The sequence below is a fragment of the Athene noctua genome, chromosome 2 (assembly GCF_965140245.1).
Source record: "Athene noctua chromosome 2, bAthNoc1.hap1.1, whole genome shotgun sequence".
NCBI lineage: Eukaryota > Metazoa > Chordata > Aves > Strigiformes > Strigidae > Athene > Athene noctua.
Genome location: NC_134038.1, coordinates 134,658,778 through 134,679,368, shown reverse-complemented (window position 1 = coordinate 134,679,368; position 20,591 = coordinate 134,658,778). Strand labels below are relative to the sequence as shown.

The 20,591-nt window shown below is 40.0% G+C and overlaps 1 protein-coding gene across 5 annotated transcripts in view; it reads left to right on the top strand.

Annotated features, from left to right (window-relative positions):
- The first annotated feature begins 5,947 nt into the window (after window positions 1–5,947).
- The window catches only part of DGKB (diacylglycerol kinase beta), a 360,852-nt gene continuing 346,208 nt past the window's right edge, over window positions 5,948–20,591 (top strand). For 4 of the 5 annotated variants that reach the window (XM_074898032.1, XM_074898031.1, XM_074898030.1 and 1 more), the window contains exon 1: window positions 6,506–6,602. The gene's annotated coding sequence lies outside the window, so the exon portion shown is untranslated. Of the gene's footprint in view, window positions 6,012–6,505; window positions 6,603–20,591 lie in introns of those variants that run through there. The other variant, XM_074898029.1, reaches the window with a different exon arrangement.

The window sequence follows — 20,591 nt, the reverse complement described above, 5'->3', positions numbered from 1 at the left end:
CTGTTGAACTAAGTTTAAAATAAAACAAAAAGCCTTCCTATAATGAATTACATTGGTTGTTGAATGTTAAATAGTGATTCTGAAATATGTGTCGTGATTCAACAAATGTTTAAGGACATATCTTTTCACACAGCTGAGACAGTTCAGTAAACATACAGATGGTAATTAATGTATTAAAACCATCTTTTAAAATATAAAGCCATATTTGAGATATTTCATATAAATATATCTTTTTTTAATGTCTGCTAGCCATATGCTTCTTTTTTATATCCTGTGTATATATAGTGAAATGTAATGAAAGAATTATGCCTGTTACTGTTACAATGCTGCATCAAGAAATATATAGTAAATGCGTTTTGTCCCTTACCTCCTGCCCCAGTCAAGTCCTAAAGAATTTTTATAGAGCTTAGTAATCTTTATATTATAGCATTTTCAGAATGAGTGAGCTATCAGACATCTGCTTCTTTAACAAAATCTTTAGCAAAATAGTGTCTTTTCAGATGGAACAAACACTTCTCATTTACTATGACTAAGGGCTCATTCCAGCATCCAGTAGAAACCAGTGGTACTTTTCATGTAGATTGTATTAGCTTGTCAACCCACTGCCTGCTGATATGTCTGAAAATCTTCCCCCTGAGCTAAGATGATTAGTCTGAGGTCCATCTTTGAAATAGGAACAATAGAGTGGAAAAACCTGCATATGTAGATGGACAGTAAAGATGAGAGTAAGTTGTAAAGAAAAAAATAGTTTTAAATTCACTGAAAGGTACTCTACTGCATTTGTGTTTGCTTTTATACTTGTCATTCTTTCCCTTAAAGTACTAGAGATAATATTATAAAACCAGAGTACAGACAAATCCATTAGCAATTCAAGCATTGTTACACTCATATGACAATCAAATAATTAGTGGCTTATCTAGGCTTGTCCAACATGGCAAAGGGAAGGCTTTGGGGACAGCTAACAGTAGCCTTTCGATATGCATAACGAGTCTATCAAGAAGGCAGAGACATGCTCTTCATAGTTATGCTTGGTGGGAAGACAAGAGGTTATGGACATAAGTTGAAATGAGAGGTTCAGACTGGATATAAGGATAAACTTCACCATGAGGACAATCCAGCACTGGATCAGACTGCTCACAGAGGTTATGCTGTCTCTGTCCTTTGAGGGTTTCAAGATCCAACTGAATAAAGCCCCTTGGTCTGGTCTCATATTTGATCCTTACTAGAGATGTCTTGAGAGCCTTTTCAGCCAGAACTAGTCTATGATCCAGTATTCAAGGTATGATCTATAAAATACTGATTGGAGTGGGATAATAACACCCCTTGAGCTATTCATCCAGTTCATACAGCCCAGGATGGTGTTGGCTTTCTTGGCTGCCAGGGCTCATTGCAGGCTTATGCTCAGCTTTCTGTCTGGCAAAACCCCCAGGGCATTTTCAACAGAGTTGCTCCCCAACTAGGCAGTACCTGGCCTGGCCCCATCACTGCAGGGTTTTTTCTTCCCTAGTGCAGGGCATCTGTTCTTACCAAATTTCATAAAGTTCCTGTCAGCCCACTCCTCCAGCATGTCTAGGTTCCTTGGGAGGGCAGTCCTGCCCTTAAGCATGTCAATTAGTCCTCCCAGTTTGTGTGTCTCGTTTGCCAGCTTGGAGAGCATGTACTCCTTTGTGTCCTCCAGGTCACTGATGAAGATGTAATGTCAAATCCCTCGGTAATGCCACTTGCTATCGGCATCTAGATAGAGCACAGCCTGTTTACCACCACTACCCTCTGAGCCCAACTGTCTAAGCTGTTAATCATCCATCTAGTTTCCACCCATCCAGTCTGTAACAACCCAACATGGACAGAAGAGCACTGTGGGAGAAAGTGTAGAAAGCCTTGGAAAAGCCAAGATATATACCATCCACTGTTCTACTTTCATCCATATGTTCAGTCAGTTCATCACAGAGGACAGTCAGATTCATTAGGCCAGATTTACCCTTGGTAAATTCATGTTGACTGTTCCCACACACACTGTTCTCTTTCATGTGTCTCAAAATGTGTTCCAAGAGGACTCACCCCAGGATTCTCCCAGGGGCAGAAGTGAGACTGATTGATCTGCAGCAGTTAGGAAATCAAGCAAATATACCTGTATGCCAGTGTTAATCCAACTGATGTGAATTTAAATGCTGTCGGTATAATATCTTGATTGCACTAATGAAAGAATAGCTTTTGGTTAGAATATCTGGTATACTGGATAACAACTTCACAAACAATAGTTCAGCTGATTAATATAATTTCCTCTGGCTTGCCAACAGTCCTTGATTTTCTCAAGTACAAATATTTGTTCTGTTGACTATTTACCTTTAGCTACCACAGATTTATTTTTTTTAATATGTATATATTGAAGATCAGTAATGTGAGCGATAGCAGACCTGCAAATGCCTCTGTGTATTTCACAAGATTTTCTTCTCTCTGCAACTGTGCAAATAACTATGTTACTCTAATTATCAAGTGTACTGTACATACTATTCTATGCTATATCCTTATCACTACAATAATTAACATAAAGTGATACAAGCACGATCTATGAAAGATCTTATTTCTGACAAAAATGTTTTGATTCCTCTTTGGATACCTATTACTTATTGCCTGTGGATTTGGTATTTCTGGGAGGGAGCAGTATAGTCCATTTCCTGATGAAAATACACAAAGTATAGAATTACTGTTTGAAAGCTATTTTTTCATTATATTCCATTTCCTTCACAAAAACCTTCATAAAGTATAAGAATGGCCTAAGTTAGATGAATTAAGTTTTGATTCTTTTTTTTCTTTAACAAATTTGGTGAACTATATTTGCCTCTGATAACCATATATTCTGAAACAGATTTTCTTTATATGTAGCTTGCTGTTATCTCAGCTGAATTCATTCACATGGAGTCAGACGAGTTTTCAATAGTTTGCATCTTGACTGTACAGTCATGCAACCACTGAAGTCAGATTTCTAAGACCGAACCCTGTTTCTCCCAAAAGTACTAATATACAATAACTACAGATGACTGCAGTTACGGTTGCAACTTCTCAATAGCAGATAAAAATACTGGAGACTGAGAATTGGTTTTGCTCTTACGGTTCTTGAGTTTGGTGCTTTTTTCTTTCATGAATTGTATCAAAACTTAGGGCCCCAAGTTCATAACAAAGGCTTATAAAATGAGCAACCTAAAGTCATGCTTAGCAACACAATTTATTTAAATATCCAAACACAGATCTAAGGATATAGTATAATAAATTTAACGTTTAACATTCTGGCTGTGGATTCTAGACATCTGTTATTTTCTTTGCTGTGAGGGAATGAGCTGTTAAGAGACAAAGTTTCTGCATATTTTAATCTGCTTATGGTAGGAGCTTGATTAAAGGAGGAGAGGACAGAAGCATATACAGTTTGGGCAGCATCCTGCTTCTAGAATGGGATGTAGCTTTGCATTGAAACCAGAATAAAGCTGCCTACATGAACGTGCTACTCCCAAACACTGCCACTGAGCTCTGTGCTGAGTAAGCTCTTAGCTATCAGCCATAACTCATCTATCCCCCATCCTTGACCTAATCTCAAAGCTGCACATACTGCAACCATGTTTTTAAAGTAGTTTCCAGTGCAAACAAAAAAATATGTTAGTGTCCATTTAGTTTGACATTTTTTACATTGATCTTTCACAGCCCAGTTTATAGTGAGTTGGCTTTAGCCTATGGAAGAGTTGCTGTTTTTCTAAGGCAAATCAAAAGTTTAATAAAGGGGTTAATTTTCCTACTTGTGTGACAAGCTACAAATGTCAATGGAGTTGTCATTTCACACTGCACAGGAACTTGCTGGACCTTTCCCATTTCAATAGGAGCTAAAGTCGGACGCTGTTCCAATATGCAGCAGAAGAGAACAGCAGAAGCCCAACTTAGGTGAGTATATGGAAGTTATCACAGAATTAAAAAAATGAATGTAATTGTGAATGTAATTTTACCTAGCAATTTTCTCTTTAATATGACCTTATGTGTAACTAAGAGTGCTTGAGACCAATTTTTAAGGCAATATGGTCATTCAAAACCAGGCCCCCCTCCCCCAAAGCAGTAGATTAAACATTCTTTTGCAAGGCCTATAAAATTTTTGTGTTGTACTGGAATGATTTATCACAATTAAGTAACTACTCTCTGTACTTCAGTGTTTTGATCCATATTTAGTAACTTGAGGCTCAAATATACTGGGACTGAATTCTTTCCCTGGGAGAAAAAGAATCCCTTGAAATCAGTGTCTTAAAGGGAAAGCAATATATTAAACATGGGAGACTAAAGCCAAGTACTCACCATGTGCTACTATGAAGCTGTCATTTGGAAAGATATTTATAAAGCTGACTACTGGATCTGAATTTAAAGGCTAACGTGTGAGATACTAAAGCTCCTGGAAGACATTCTTTCAAAGTGATGAAAAAATTGTTGTTTCTTTTGGTTTTGTGAGCATATGAAAAGAGATTAATGGATTTTTTTAATAGATTGCTAGTTTATTAAGAATCATCAAAACTATATCACACTGAAATTTTAGTTGTGAATGGCTTTATATCACTTAGGTATGGTATAAACAAGTATTTATTTCATTATGTAACATAATACATTTTACTTGTACACTTGAAGCTCATCTAAGCTTCAAACTCATTGGTAAAACAAAAAGCTGGAGTGTTAGTGAGTTTTGGAATGGCACTAATTCAAAACAGTTAAATGTCTTTTAATGTGCAGGAGCTAATTTACAGACACTAGGTACCATATACTCTGAGGAAATCCCTTAGAGTACACTAGGTGAATTAAGGAATTCTCCTTTAAGGAAGCAAAACTTTTTATAAACAAAATCGCGCTGACAAGGTTTTACATGGTTACTAAAATAAGGAGGATTCAAAAAATTTCTAGCACTTGTGCATTATGTGAAAATTAAACCCTTTAAATGCGGATTTCAGAAAGAAAGAATGGATGCAGTTACAAAGTAAAAAAATCTTGGTTAAATGTTTTGTATTTGCATACTTCCATCGTGTTATTATTAGAGCAAATTAGTAGCATCCTAAATTTCATCTAGATTGCCTAAAACACCCTTCAAAACTGAAGTCTTTTTAGGGCCGTATACAAACAAAGTGCATTTAGATGGGAATTGATGGTCATTATAATTAACCAAACCATCAGGTTCCCAGTTGATGTTCTGAGGCTAATCTGGGAACGGCCCCCGGGGTTGGGTGTAGATGGAAGTTTGGCAGTGTTCGTACTGCCTCGAAATCTGCCAGTCTTTCTGGGGACTTTCTTTTGGTCACGGCAAATTGCCACCAAACACAATGGGAACCTGCAGTGAAAGTTTGTTCTGCATCTTGGTAAGTGGGGGGCACACGGGCATCAAGCCGTTAATTCTCACGCCGTTGCCACTCTGGTACCTCTGTTTTTCCTCTGCCGAGTAAATCCGCAAATTCTGACGGGCCCTACCTCTGCGGTAGCTGCCTCGGGCGAGCTTCCCAAACACGTGCGGGCGGGGAGCGGCGGGAACGGGGCAGCATCTCGCGCGGCGACACCGGGGGGGTCCCCGGCAGGGCCGGCCCAGGCGAGGGGGGGCGGGAGGCCGCGGGGCCGGGGGCGGCTGGAGCGGCGCCGGGGCGTGGAGCCGGTGCCCGGGCCGGCCTTGCCGGGGCCAGCGGCTGTCGTGAGCCGGCCGGGGCTGCGGCGGCAGGGAAGCGGCCGCCCTCGGCACCCTGGAGCCGCGGACCCGCGCACCTGCGTGGGAGCCGCTCCGCGACCGCCTCCCCCTCCCGCGGCAGCGCGCTCAGCCCCGGGCGGCAGGTACGCGAGGGCGGGCGGGGGCCGCGCAGGTGCGCAGGGCGGGCCGCGCACAGCCCCTCCGCGCCCCCGCGGCTGCGCGGGCGCGGCCGCTGCTACAGCCCCGCTGCCTCGGAGCGGGCCGGAGAGCGACCGGCAGCCCGGCGCGGCCGCCGCCGGCGGGGAGACCGACTAAACTTTGGGTAAGTGTTGCGCGGGTGCGGGGACGGCGTCTGTCGGCGCCGGCGGGCGGCTGGGGGAGCGGGAGCGGAGCCGTGCGGGGCGCGGGTCTTGCCGTACCGCCGCCCGAGCGGGGACGGGGCCGCGGAGTCGGCGGGCGGCGCCCGGAGGATGCAGGCGCCGGACAACAGGTACCGCAGCTGCGCGGGGGGCGGGAGGGGCTGCGAGCGGGAGCGTGTGTCAGTGTGCGTGTCAGTGTGTGCGAGTGTCGCCTGTCCCCTCCCCCCTGCCGCCCGGCCAGAAAGGGGTGGGAGATGTGCTGGCGCACAGCCGCTTAAAACCGCGCGGCCCGGCGGCGGCTGCCTGTTCCCGGGAGCGGGGCGGCTGCCGGGATCCGCGCTGCGCCTCGGAGGGCGGCGGGGAGCGGGGCGGAGGGCGGCGGCGGCCCCGCGGGGCCGGGCGCGCTGGGCTGCGGCAGCCGGCGGCGGCGGGGCGGGGGCTGGCGGCGGGGCTGGCGGTCGCCCGGCTGGATGGCCGGTCCCCGCGGCTGCCCAGGGCGCCGGGCTCCCCCGCATCCCAGGGCCGTGCGTGTCCTCCGCCTGCATCGCACTGCAGTAAGTTACCGAGTCGCTGGGCGGCTGAACTGGTGGCGTTCGCGGAGCCGGGGGCGGCGGGGGGGCCGCGTGTGTCGGGGGGCGGGTATGGACGTAGTGGAGGGGCTAGGCAGAAAGTTGTAGCTGGCCGTGCTGCATTGCATTCGTCACGGCCCGTCGCTTTGGTTTCTAGATGCCGGTTTGCCTCGCTGACTTCCGTCGCTTCGCTCATCCCCGGCCGCGGTCCCGGCGCTGCTCGGGTGGTCGGTGGTATCTGGGTTCAAACCGGTGAATTGCTGAAGGAGGCGGCGCGGGCGCGAACGTCGTGAGGGCAGCAAACAAAAGATGCAACTGCAAACTTGGGCTCGAAAGGCTGGTCTGCTGAAACTTTGAGCGTTGATGTGGCGGACAGCCTGGCTAAGGGTCTTTTCAGGGAAGAATTAAAAATCCAGTGCTAATTGACAAAACTTGTGGATGTCTGAAGTCAGTTTAGATACAGCTTATTGGTTTGTGTGGTCCAGTGTCGCTTTGATTCATTTTGTTGGAAAGAGCTTTATTTGTCAGGAGTGCATGTGATTACATTTTTCATTGTGAGTATCCTGTGTTTGAAATGGATGAAAGGTTTTTCTCAGAAGATTACTGTATCATAAGTATTCTTTCCCTAGCTAAGCAAGCAGATTATAGGGTCTTCAGTTAATTCTTTCTATTTGACTGCTTTTCGACAAATTTAGTGAGAACTTCATTAATTTTCAAAAGCCGTTTTATCTGGTTGATGTAACTTCAGAAAGCAGATGAATATAAGCTTTCAAAATCTCTGTCATAAACTGAGAAAGGGAATGCCACAAGATGGGGAAAACCAGTAGTTCTGTCAGTAGAAATGTGGTGTGGGGTTTTTTTAAACCACTAAACATTTCTTCTACTCTCGTTTGGGTCAGTTGACCTCATGTGGCAAGGTAATAGGTTTTGCTCTTTGTACTCGAATGGTATAATGCTTCTACGTATATTAAAACAGCACTATACATCTGAAAAAAAAAATCTATACCAAGAAACTAATATGCATTCTGAAATAACGAACTTGTGTGACGCTTTATGGATAAAATGACAGGAAAGAAGTTCTTTGTTTCTTCCAAAAGTGATAATCCAATATTGCTCAGAGCCTGAAATGCCTGTCTGGTACAGAATGAAAACAAGTATCAAGAAACATGGGGCATCACAAAGCAGTGCTTTCCTCCTGGGGTTTATGTCATCTCTTGTTCTTTTGTCAAGGTGGAAGGACTTTGTTGTTTGTCATGGCAGGGAAATCCTGAAACAGTTACTCAACAGTCTGAAACGTGTGTGGAGTGAGATATTTTATGCTACGAATTTGAAATATTTGGGGCCTAAATCTGTTAATCTAATTAAGTGCCTGCAGACGACCGAAGTAGCTGCTTTTAAGCTGGTTTAGGGAAAAACACTTTCCTATGTTTGTCTAGGAACTGTTACTGTTACTTAAACTGAAGTAATCTTTTGTAAACACCTATAGGTGTCTCAAAACATTCAAAGACGGGTGCTCAGTAGCAATGCATAAATGAATGGCTAAGTAATTTTTGAACAGTTTCTGTAGTTTGAAAGTAACAAGGTTAGCATCTGTTTCGAAGAGCACTAGGCATCCGGATTTTTTTTATTCATAAGGACATTCTGCACCATTTCTGTTCTAGAGCAATATGTCATTCAGGTGACGCTTTATGACAGGTCTGGGTACCTCTTGACAGTGGTATGAAATCACTGGAACGGGAATGAAGAGAGTAAGAGGGTTCCAGGAGACCTGCTTGAGCAGCATTTTGCTAAAGCAGAGTTTAAGTACATTTGGGATTAAAGGTAGTAATAGGCCCACACTGGAAAACTTGCTGGGCTCTGGACTTCTTTTGTGTTGTGCTTGCTTGACAGTAGCACCGAGTTCTTGTGATTGGCACCTACAGAATGAAAGATAATGAGTTTAAGTTATATTTTTTGTAATTAATAAATGTTAACAGTATATATAGATGATACATAATGTTTCATCCGCTTTGAATTATCACTTAGAATCCTTGTTATGAATTAGATCGTTGATAAGTTACACCTTCTGCGTGCAATTTTAACAAGTCTTTTTAAAGCCTCAGTTATTTTTGATGTTTCCTTGGTTAGAGTTAACTTGGTTCTAAAGAATATTTTATGTGATGATACCTGTATTCATGCTGTATCTTTTCATCTTTTGTCATGGTGAGTGTCGTGGACTGCTGTGAAAAGTGTGTGATGAAAAGTTTCCATCTGTATCTAGAATTATGGAAGAGTGACAGTGATCATAAGGGAGAGGAAAACACAAATAACAGATCTTGTTTTGTAGTTTGGTGTGCAGGAGCAAAAGGATTTCAGCCACACCTTACCTGGAAAGGAGAAGGTACTTGGGAAAGACATCTATGTTTATTTTAAAGTTACAATGTGAAATCTGGGAGACATCAACAGAGCTCAATGCTACTGAAGAGCAGGTTGCTGACCTCCTGAAATCATTAGTTTTGCATTCCAGCTCCCTACTTCTTGTTGCTGTCAAGTAAGGTTTTCAGTCTATTTCGGGAGTTGCCAGTTGAGTTTTGCACTACTGTCTCAAAAAATAAATGAATAAAATGTGCTGAGACTTGCTCTAGGTATCATTTATAGGTTGGTTTTTTTTTTTTTAATACCTGCACAGAATGAGTTCTAAGACTTTTTCTGTAGGAATTAGAGCATTTCACAGCCTGTTTAATCAATAGGAGATGATATAAAAGGTTAAAAAAAATTCTTTCTCTGAGAAGAATTCCCCATAAAAGGATCTGTTAACCTTCAGTTGTGAGTTTCTGCAGTCAGAGAGCTCTTGTCCATTGTTTCCTGCAGCACTTATAAGATAATTAGTAACAGTAATAGTAGAGTTAAGACAATTATTCGTCCATAATTGTAGTTTTTCATGAGTGTTTTGAATAATTTTCTGTTTGGGAACTAGCTTTAGAGTAAACCAGCAAATTCACAATACTGGAGGAAAGATTAAGAAGCTGGGTCTCACTGAAAAGAATTAGATGTTTGTAGTTATTTTTGATACCTTGTCTACAGGAGTGGAAAAAATTACAAATTTGTGTTTTGAAACTGATATAATCAGTTTGTCAACCTGACCTAGTTTTCATTACACTAATGATGCTCTTACGACAGATAGAAATCATCTGATGCAGGTAAGGTATTTAGACCAATTTAGGAAGTTGAGAAGTAAAGTATTACTTTAGAAAGACTAACAGTCCCCAAACACTCAGTAAAACAGCTTTATGCAATCTAGAACATATTTTCTTTTTTTAATTGTTTCTGAAGAAAATAGAAGATTTCTCTGAATCGTGTTTGCAAGCAGTTTAGCCCTGAGGGGATATAGTCTTGTTTAGTTAGTTAGCCACAAGTTTTAAAGCTTAACAAATATAAGTATTTGGAGACTGTTTAATTATTTCTTGTCCAACCTCTTAATACCAGTTTGGAATGTAATAAATGTACAACTCTGACACTATTGTGCTGTCCTAAACTATTTTTTTAAAAGTAAATAAAACAAAGAAAGGCAAACTTGCAGTTCAGTGTTACTAATTGGACTTCTAATTGCTGGGACAGATGAGCTTTTTGGTTTTAGGTTGTTTGTTATTTACTATAATAAACCATGATTAAAATGATCTCTAGATACTTCTTGTCTGTTAATGATTTTAATTTTCAGGAATGGACCTTTTATATGTGCTAGTAGGAATCTCTAGTTGATGCAACTGCTGTGAATTTTTTTTTTTTAGTTTGATTTTAAGCCACATTTTGCTTACTTGGTTTGAAATTGTGATTATTTTTTTTTTTTTTTCATTATATGTTCAATGGGATGTTTAGTGTTCAGTAGTAGTAATTAATAGTTGACTCTCAAGTCCTTCAGTAGCAGGAATCCCAGCAGACACATAATGCAGTTTTCACAAAAGTCTGTGTTGCACTGTGTGCATTGAATTCTGTGAGTCTTGGTGTGTGAAATGGTGCTTTGCTTCCCTTTTGGGTTTTCTTGTGGGACTTTATGAAGAATTCCAATGTAGTCATGGTTTATTTGGGGATCGTGGAGAACTCACATGGATAATAGAAACTTGATCCTTTTTTCCTTTGTCTTCTAAAGCATGTTGCATAAAGGAAAAGCAACTAGTCAAATTCATTCTGTTTGTTCTAATTGTGTCTCCATGTGGACACTTCTGATGCTTATGCTGGTTCAAGTTTGGAAATTATCTGAAATCAGTCCTGAACACTGTGTGGTTTAACCCCAGCTGGTAACTAAGCCCCACACAGCTGCTTGCTTGCTCCCCCCTCTGGTGGGCTGTGGGAGAGAACTGGAAGGGTAAGAGTGAGAAAACTCATGGTTGAGATGAAGACAGTTTAATAAATACATCAAAAGCCGCATGCGTAAGCAAAGCAAGGAATTTGTTTACCACTCCCCATGGGCAGGCAGGAGCTCAGCCATCTCCAGGAGAGCAGGGCTCCATCATGGGTAACAGTGACTTGGGAAGACAAATGCCATCACTTTGAATGTCCTCCACTTCTTCTTTCTTCCCCCAGCTTTATATGCTGAGCATGACATCATACAGTATGGAATATCCCTTTGGTCAGTTGGGGTCAGCTGTCTCAGCCATGTTCTCTCCCAACTTCCCTCAATCTACCCACAAGTAGGATGGTGGGAGGAGCAGAAGAGGCCTTGACTCTAAGCATTGCTCAACCATAACAAAAACATCTCCGTATTAACATTGTTTTCAGCACAAATCCAAAATATAGCTCCATACTAGCTTCCGTGAAGAAAATTGACTCTATCCCAATCAAAACCAGCACATTGGTGCAGTTACATATTTGTATGTTTTTGGTCCTAGATGGTTGACAAGTTAAATTTAAGCAAAAGATAGAAATGGCAAATACTAAGACAGCTGTATCTGCTCAGTAAAGAATCAAGGATGGTGTGAAATCAGCAGACTTTCCTGTCTTGTCTTCTGAAAGGAAAAGTGATGGCGGTATGAACCACTGCATTACAAGAATCAAAAGTTTACTGTTTTTTTCTTCGTGGAGTCTTTTGCCTCTTTAATGGTGGATTTTCTCATCTTTCCTGCATAAATTCTTGCATTCAACTAAATGGGAGGTAGTATTAGGATAAGGCCAGAAGGATGTTTCTAAGAGGGGAGGAAGAAGAAAAGAAGAAAAAAAATTAAAAAGGGAAGTAACAGAATTAATAGCCAAAAAAATTTATACTGAAGTAGATGAAAACAGCCAAATATGTGATTACAGACAGGAATAAATGAAGTATGCAAAAGGGAGTTTAATGGTTACTTTTTACATTATTTTTTTTTTTCCTCAAGGTTAGTCTTCAAAGAAATTATTTTTCTAAAGTTTACAGGACTTAAGCAAGTGAATTCTGTGAAAAGGTTTAAGATTAGAAATGTAAAACTCGGATGAAGCGCTTTCATTATAGCCAGGATGCTGTTTCCCTGCACTCCTATAATTATTTTACTCAAGTTTTTACTTTGGTTGTTTCTTGGTATTTTGATAATTTAGTCATCATGTAGAGTTAAAAATTTTGATAATGCTTAAAATATACATAAATGAGACTAATCTGTGCTGTATTCAGTATCTAAATACCATCTGGTTACCTTCTGTCTCTCCTATTATTGCTAATGGAAACACAAAAGCACCTGCTGAGGGAAATTTTAATTTTAAGATGAGCATCCTATATAGGTCAGTTGAAGTACATTCCGGATGTATTCAGGTCTCAATTAATTATAAAGGGTGCCTGGCTGGAATGACTCTTTCACAGTTTAAGGTCTTATTTTAAAACATCCGGCTTTGGGTGAGATAAAGTGTACCCTTGGGTATTTTCTCAATAGAAGGAGAAGTGTAAGGGAGAATTGAACGCTGAAGACTGTATCAGATCATCTACATGCATTACTGAAAAAAAACCACAAAGTAAAATAGCCTTTAAAAAAAGTAGTTGCTTAGAATGGGCCCCATACCAGAAGTTAAATATCAAAGGACCTATTTTTAAATGTAACTAAATAAACAAGTACTTTGGAGCATTTCCATTTTTTATCATGTCTTAAAAAAAATGGCTATGACATGCTTTTATCAAAAAAGCCTCTGTCTTAATTCCTCATTGACAGAAAATATTCCAATAACACTTTTTAATGTAAAATAAAACTATAGAATTTTCTGAAACTCTGGATTTACTTTGAAACCACAAAGTCTTGCTCAGGAATTTAGTTTTACTTTGTTCAACATGTGACTCAGGTTGAAAAACTACTGTGGCTGTGCTTGGGTTTATTTTCATACCCTGTTGTAAATTTAAAATTGTATAGTGCTACAATGACTTCTGCTCATTGTAGGAGGGGCAGTGGATCATCTTGCCTTTTTTTTTTTTACTTTAAAAACACTCACGAAAAGGTTTGTGTTTAAACAGCCTTGCAATTTCTATGTCAAAGAATTCAAACCTTCTAAACAATGTCATCTTTTATATAACAGAGATAAAACCTTGTAGTGCCCTTTGTTAGGCTTAGCTCTGTTGACACAACTATTTCTTCATAAAAATAAAATGTCTGGAGGTATTCTGGGGAAATCTCCCAGTTTTGAAGATCAGGTGTTGTTAATCACAGTAGATTACTCAAATAAGAATATTCATTTACTTCCTCTTTAAATTGAAAATGCCAAGTGGTTATTTGGTATTCCTTACATAGTAAAATACCATAGTCAGTTATGAATTTTTTTTGCCTTTGTGAATTCAAAATAATGACTCATAAAAAAGCTTTATATTCTGTCAAAGACTGTTTCCTATAAATAAGTTATGCATCCAGAAATTATAAAAACAGCTTGTGAGGTTACTTGTATGAGCGATCAAGACATTTTTTCTACCCTGTATTACAGTGCACCAGTATGGTGTTTTTCACGTCTCTGTTGGTGTTGAAAAAAACAATCTTGATGGATGATCTGGCACTTTATATCTAGTTGCATCTCTCATGAAAAAGAGGAAATTCAAATCTCTTGTAAGCATTTGTGTACATTCTTATTCAGGTCTGATGAGACGGAGGTCAGGATAGATCGTCTGTCAATGACAGAATAGTTTGTAAAATCATACAAATACACTTTTCCAAGTAACAGTAACATATTCAATCATATTTCAGTGTAGTTTAATGAGCAGATACCTCCAGAGGAAACTCATAAGAATATATGAGCCATATAAAAGATCTTATACTTTTGAAGAACATTCCTTCAGGGTTTGGGCCATACTCCCTCTGACCTTAATTCAGTTGAGGGCAGATTCCTGATCAACTCTGGTCATTCAGTGAAGCTTTTTAGTTTCAGATCCTACATTAGTGGCTCTCAAAATGCTCTCCAGCTAAAGGAAGAGAAGGCCTATTATCCTTTCAGTATCCTAACGTGATGATATATTAAGACAGTGAATTCTGCATGATTAGTCCAGGACCCTAACTAAAAAGCTAACCACTGCTATAGGGGTGGAGTAATGCTTTCACCATCTAGAAACCTTGAAAACTTCTGTAATTCATCTTTAATTCATCTACCATCTTAGGATAAAATTAAATGAAAGCATTATTTGCAAAATCCAAAATAAACTACTGAGAAGCATGGATTTATAACGATAGCAATTACTGAACTGAAAGATATTCTTGCTTTGTTTACTTGTACTAAAATTGGACCTAAATATTCTGTGTCCTGACAAGGTACAACTCCTTAGGTTTGCTGTGAGGTCGGGATCTGGTTCATCTTGCATTATTTACGTTCTTGGCCAGCTTTCACTGGAGAGCATCACAAGCAGGAAAAGTTTGCCAATTCTTGTACATATCTCTTGGCACGTTCTGCAGTTTTCATTCAGATTCAAATGCTTCATCCCTTCCCTTTAGAGATTATTAATCTTTAATTTATTCAGGAAAAGTTTCAGCACTCCTCCCCTTGTCTTGTTTACTGCTCTCATTCTTTGGAAATGCAAATATGTATTTGGCAAAGCAGGTGCCATCTCGTTTAAACTATGAGCAAATTATTAACCCATGGAGGAATAAAATACTGTTGCTCTGCAGGGAAGTTGATACGTGTGTTCCAATATGAAGATCTTCTGTACTTGCTGAATCTTGTGTTTTCATATCAACATGTACATTGATAACCATGCTCGATACTAACTTATTAATGTGAATCACATGGTAGCTCATTATTGCATGTTGATATAAAAATTGTTTTTCATCCTGTTTAGACTGAGACCCAGTTCTCTTGAGGGATGCATTGGCAGAGGTGGACATATACACAGCTGTGTAGAACCTCTATAAATAGAACCTATATGTCTGCTTTCTGTATAGAACTTAAATGCCTCAAACACTTAAAACCAGTATCTGCTACATCCCTTTAAATGTTCTAGGGATATGTAAGAAATGGTAAGGCTGTTCAAAGATAAATTCCTTGTGAAAAGCACAAAGTCTGGAAAGTTTTTAAAACTGTTCGAGCAGCTGAAGGCAGAACAGCTGTGGTGATGATCTTCAACCCGTGGGTGTTGTAGAAGGGAAGATAATTAAACTGTGACAGGGTAACAGCATTGGTGTAAAAGGGAAGAGCAACTGAAGTCATCTTGCTGGACTTGTGCAAAGCATTTGACACTGTCACACATGACATCCTTGTCTCTAAATTGGAGAGAGGTGGATTTGACAGATGGATCATTCAGTGGATAAGAAATTGATGGGATGGTCGCACTTAAAGAGTTGCAGTTAACGGCTTGATATCCAGGTGGAGAGCAGTGACGAGCGGTGTTCCTCAGGGGTCGGTGTTAGGACCAGCACTATTTAACATCTTTGTTAGCAACATGGACAGTGGGATTGAGTGCACCCTCAGCAAGTTAGTCACACTGAAGGGGAGGGATGGCATCTAGAGGGACCTGGACAGGCTGGAGAGGTGGGCCTGTGCAAACCTCATGAAGTTCAGCAAGGCCAAGTGCAAGGTCCTGCATGTGGGTTTTGGGGCAATCCCAAGCACAAATACAGGCTGGGCAGAGGATGGATTGAGAGCAGCCCCAGGGAGAAGGACTTGGGAGTAGTAGCGAATAGAAAACTGACTGAGCTGGCAATGTGCGCTTGTGTTCCAGAAAGCCAACTGTATCCTGGGCTATGTCAAGAGAAGCGGGACCAAGCAGGTTGAGGGAGAGATTCTCCCTCTCTACTCCACTCTCGTGAGACCCACCTGGCGTGCTGTGTCCCGCTCTGGGGCCCTCAACATAGAAGGGCATGGACCTGTTGGAGTGAGTCCAGAGGAGGACCACGAAGATAATCAGGGGGCTGGAGCATCTCCTCTGGAGGACAGGCTGAGAGAGTTGGGGTTCTTCATCCTGGAGAAGAGAAGGCTCTGGAGAAACCTCATAGTGGCCTTCCAGTACCTAATGGGGGTCTACAGGAGAGTCAGAGAGAGACTCTTTTATCAGGGAGTGTAGTGATAGAATGGGGGCTAATGGTTTTAAACTGAAAGAGGGTAAATTTAGATTAGATGTAAGGAAGAAATTCTTCACTGTGAGGTTGGTGAGACACTGGCACAGGTTGCCCAGAGAAGCTGTGGCCGCCCCCTCCCTGGCAGTGTTCAAGGCCAGGTTGGACGGGGCTTTGAGCAACCTGGGCTAGTGGGAGGTGTCCCTGCCTATGTCAGGAGGGGATGGAACTAAATGATCTCTAAGGTCTTTTCTAACCCAAACCATTCTATGATTCTATGATAAACTTTTTTTTTTTTTTTTTTTCCTTATGAGCAGGTTGCTCTATCTTTTTGTCTTTTCTTTTTCCAGTTCTAATCAATTTGAAAGTCCAAGTGTACCAGGGATCTGTACAGTGGAATAAATTGTTTTATACTCTTTTCTTTTCTGAATTGTTTTGGGGTTTTTTGAATGCTGCTGAGCACTGATCCGCTGTTTTCTGATTGTGATTCCAAAATTTTATTTCTGAGTGATAACTCATCACTGATGAGCTCACTGCTCATCACTTTAAGTGTACAGCTAGCAGCTAGAATTTTTTTTATGTGCATGACATTATATTCATCGATGCTGAGACATAAGAGACTATTCCAGTGGGAAGTGGAGGGCAGCATTAACAAGCAAGAGAAAGGAGAGTTGGGCTATTAGGGGATATAGTGCCTATATTATACCTAAATTCTGTTTCAACTTTCTAAATATTTTCTTGTATCAGTCCTTAAAAACGTTATGGGATTTGTGTTAAGTGTTTCATTGGTATGGGTATAATAACAAGTAGAAGAATGATTTGATCATCCATTGGGAATGGGTGTTTTAGTTTGTGAATTAAAAGAACACAGTAAACAAAATTATTTAAAAGATTAACTTCATAACTGTCTAATGAATCACATTTTTTTGAGTAAACTTATTTAAGGAATTACTAGAAATAAAAATGTTTTAAAAATTCTTTTGAAATGTTTAGATTTTTTTTGTTTTTCTGTTTGCTAATCTTCTAATCATAACCTAATACAAAATAGTTAACCTTCTGCTGAAGAATATGTAAATACCTTGACTTTGTCCATTTAGAAAATGGTTGTATGTATATATGTATGCACACTTTCTTATATAATTTTATATTGACTATGTGCTGAATATGCCAGCATTCATAGTATGTTGTGAACACGATTAAATTTACAGCTGTCAGAAGGTATCTATTACGGTTTAATTACTTACAGGAATTGAAGTTTTTGAGGTGGTAATTAGAGAAACAGTTCCCAAACAAGTGAATAATCCTAACTGGGATCACATTAGTTCTGGATGAAGTCCAAAACTTGACAGAAGTGTTATTTTTATCTAGATCATATGCCCAGCAGAAGTGGAGTTTGTATGTAACTGGTACAGTGTGCATGTATTATTACTAAATAATTTACTATATATTACATTATTATTAAAAAGTCAACATTACCATATTCATCCTCTTTTAATAGATTAATATAGCAATGGGAACATGGACCTGGAATAGATCACATGGACCATTGTGTTTAGTCATTTACACCCTCAGGAAACCTTGTCATAGATGCCTCACTCAGATGGGGTTCACTGAGCATCAGTTTTGCACACCCTTACCACAAACCACAGAATGTCTCCCTACAATCTAAAAAAATAACTTAAGATTTATAATGCAAGACCAAGACATTAAAACAATAATTCTAGGAGAAAGAGGGCAAAAGACGGAGATAATTTTAGGGTACAATAAAACATACTACTTTGATAATGTTTGAATGCCTAATGTGCTCATCTGTGAAGATACTTAAGCAAAGCAGTTACTGTCAGAATTTTTTAAGGTCTGCTATTTTAAATTTAAGTACTGGAGAAGATAGGAACAACATTAGCTCTTATTCGAAAGCGTGACTATTCTCACTGGGAGTCTGTTTCCAAGAATTGTACTTCTGCAAAGTTGGTGATCGCACTTAAATGGAAAAAAAAAAAATTCCCATAAATTATTCTGTAAGCACTACTTATCATTGTAAATAATAGTGCTTATAAATAATACAGTATATAGGTTTCCATTACATCATTTATTTAATCCTTTTAGTAGGAGTAACAGTTCTGTGACATGTTATTTGAATCTAAGTGAAATATTGGCCAGTATTTCATAGGTAGTCTGAACTACTGAGGTAGACTGGTGCCACCCTGTTAGGTGTACAGTACAAAAATTAACTCTACAAAGGAATCCAAGCAATTGTAGCTCAGTAAGAGATGTATTTAATAATAACCACTGAAATGTTCAGGGCTTTTATGCTATTAATGAATAGCAAACACTATCAAAAGGCAATGTGTTATTTTGTGGATCTGAACTTGCAAAGGTGAATATGATGAAACAAGGGGATAGTAAATGAGGAAGGCTGATGCTGTTGGATTCCAGTTACTACTTTCTTCTTTAAGTTCCCTTATTCTGAAATACTGAGTTAGACTGTGTAATGTTTCCTATACTTCAAAGTTTTACATTAAAAATTATGTACAGTATAAAATGAATGCATCATAATGCTGACTATTGGCATGTGATCTCTGGTATTGTGAATATCTTGACAAAATCCATCAAGTTTATTTTTTGTATATTTTCCCTAAGCTATATTTGTGTTACGGCCCTCGTAGCAGATGCATAGAAGGCGTATGCAGGTAGCTTCTAACCTACTGATACTCTGAGGGAGTGACATTAGGATTTAGACTGACAAATTCACGCCTCTGAAACTGTCAATGACCTTCCTTCTGCGTGTGGACCTGCTGCTGCCGAATGCAGGAGTTTCACTTGTGGTATGTAGTCCCTGAGAGAGGCTTCAGTTAAGTTACTTGTGGTCAGCAACATGGGATTTTGTAGCGAGCTGTATTTGAAATGTCCTGCTGCAGTCATCACTTCATTCGTTTTGGAGAACTGAAGCCAGGAGATGTATGGATCTGATACTAGTTTTATAACATTCAGATCGTTAGATGATTTTTTCCCTCGTAATGGATTTGTGCATAAAAGATGATGAGTGTGCAGATGTGAATGTAATGTAATTTTTATATTTTTAGTACAAGAAAAACACACTTGAACTTTTAAAATTATTTTTCCATTCGTCTGGATCTTGCTGTATATTGGAACAGTGATTACAACTCTGTTTTCTAGGAATATGTAAAAATATGTACGTTAAATCTTAGAAAATGAACAGTTCTGTCATAAGTCTGCAGATGTGGCCCTTTTGATCACTGTTGTTCCTCTATTCTGCTGTATGTTATTAATCAACCATGCATTATATAGTAGCTTTTACTATTGCATTGGTGTCATGGTGGTAAGAATCTTAAGAGTTATGGAAACGTAGTAATATAATCTAGGGAGTGCTTTAGTAACAGTTACATTTTTTTTATACTACATGGAAATACATATTCAGTGGTACACAGAAGAGTTTTGTAAAATAGAAGTGTTAATCTATGGATGTAAGCTTCTTCATAGCCCATTATTTTAAAGTCAGTGAAATGTGTGTCAGAAGATGAGCTCAGCGCAGAGTTACTCACCTTGTTGTACACCCTTTTTTAAATGGTATTTTGGAAAAAAATCCTGTTGCATTTCTTAAAACAGACCACCAAAAGAGCAACTGAGGAAAATTCCAACCATGTCCATCTTATACTCCACATCTTACATCCTCTGACTGCTGCTATCTCCTCACTTGCCATGTCCTTGAGCTGTTCTTGCTTTTTCTTTTCCACTGGATGTAGATAGAGCACTCCAGGGATTAGGAACCATGAAGGTGGGAGCTGCTTGGGCTGATCCCAAAGGCTGACAGGGCACTGCCAGTGGTGACCCTAGTGGAAGCGACTGCAGCAGAGAGAAACTGGATTTCTATTGGCCAGTTAGCTATTTTTTGGTTTTTGGGGTTTTGGTAGGGTTTTTTTCCCTTTTTCCTAAAGATTGTGGAGAACTGCTGTGTATATGAAATAAAGGGAAAAAAGAGGGAGAATTATAAAATCTACGTCTTTATTTTCAAATACTTATTGCCACATAGTGAGGACTTCCCCTCCCCCACTTCTGGAATGGAATTCCAGTAAAATTTCAGGATGCCTCCATGTGTCTTAAGCTCCAGGTTTGACTTAACTGTTCATCTTTTCTCTCAGTTTCTGTGAATGTCAGGTTTGGTCCATATGGACACAGTGCATGGGAAGGTGATTTGCTACTCATCCGATTACTGGTGGACAGGTGCAAACAGGATTGTCATATGCACAGTTGTGCTTGATTTACTTCTAATTTCAGAGTGGTTTTGGTGTGTTTCCATTTCAAAATACATACTTTTCTACTTGGGATGATTACAGCAGTTAGTGATATGTGAAAAGTCAATCTGCACTCCTGTTTGCCAAGTGCTGGGGCTAAAATTTCAGACTTGTGTAAAAGCAAGCAGGTCCTAGGCAAAGATGCTCAGGGTTGAACAAGCCTTTGCTTTTTAAATGACGGAATGTACTGTATTATTCTGTGGAAACTG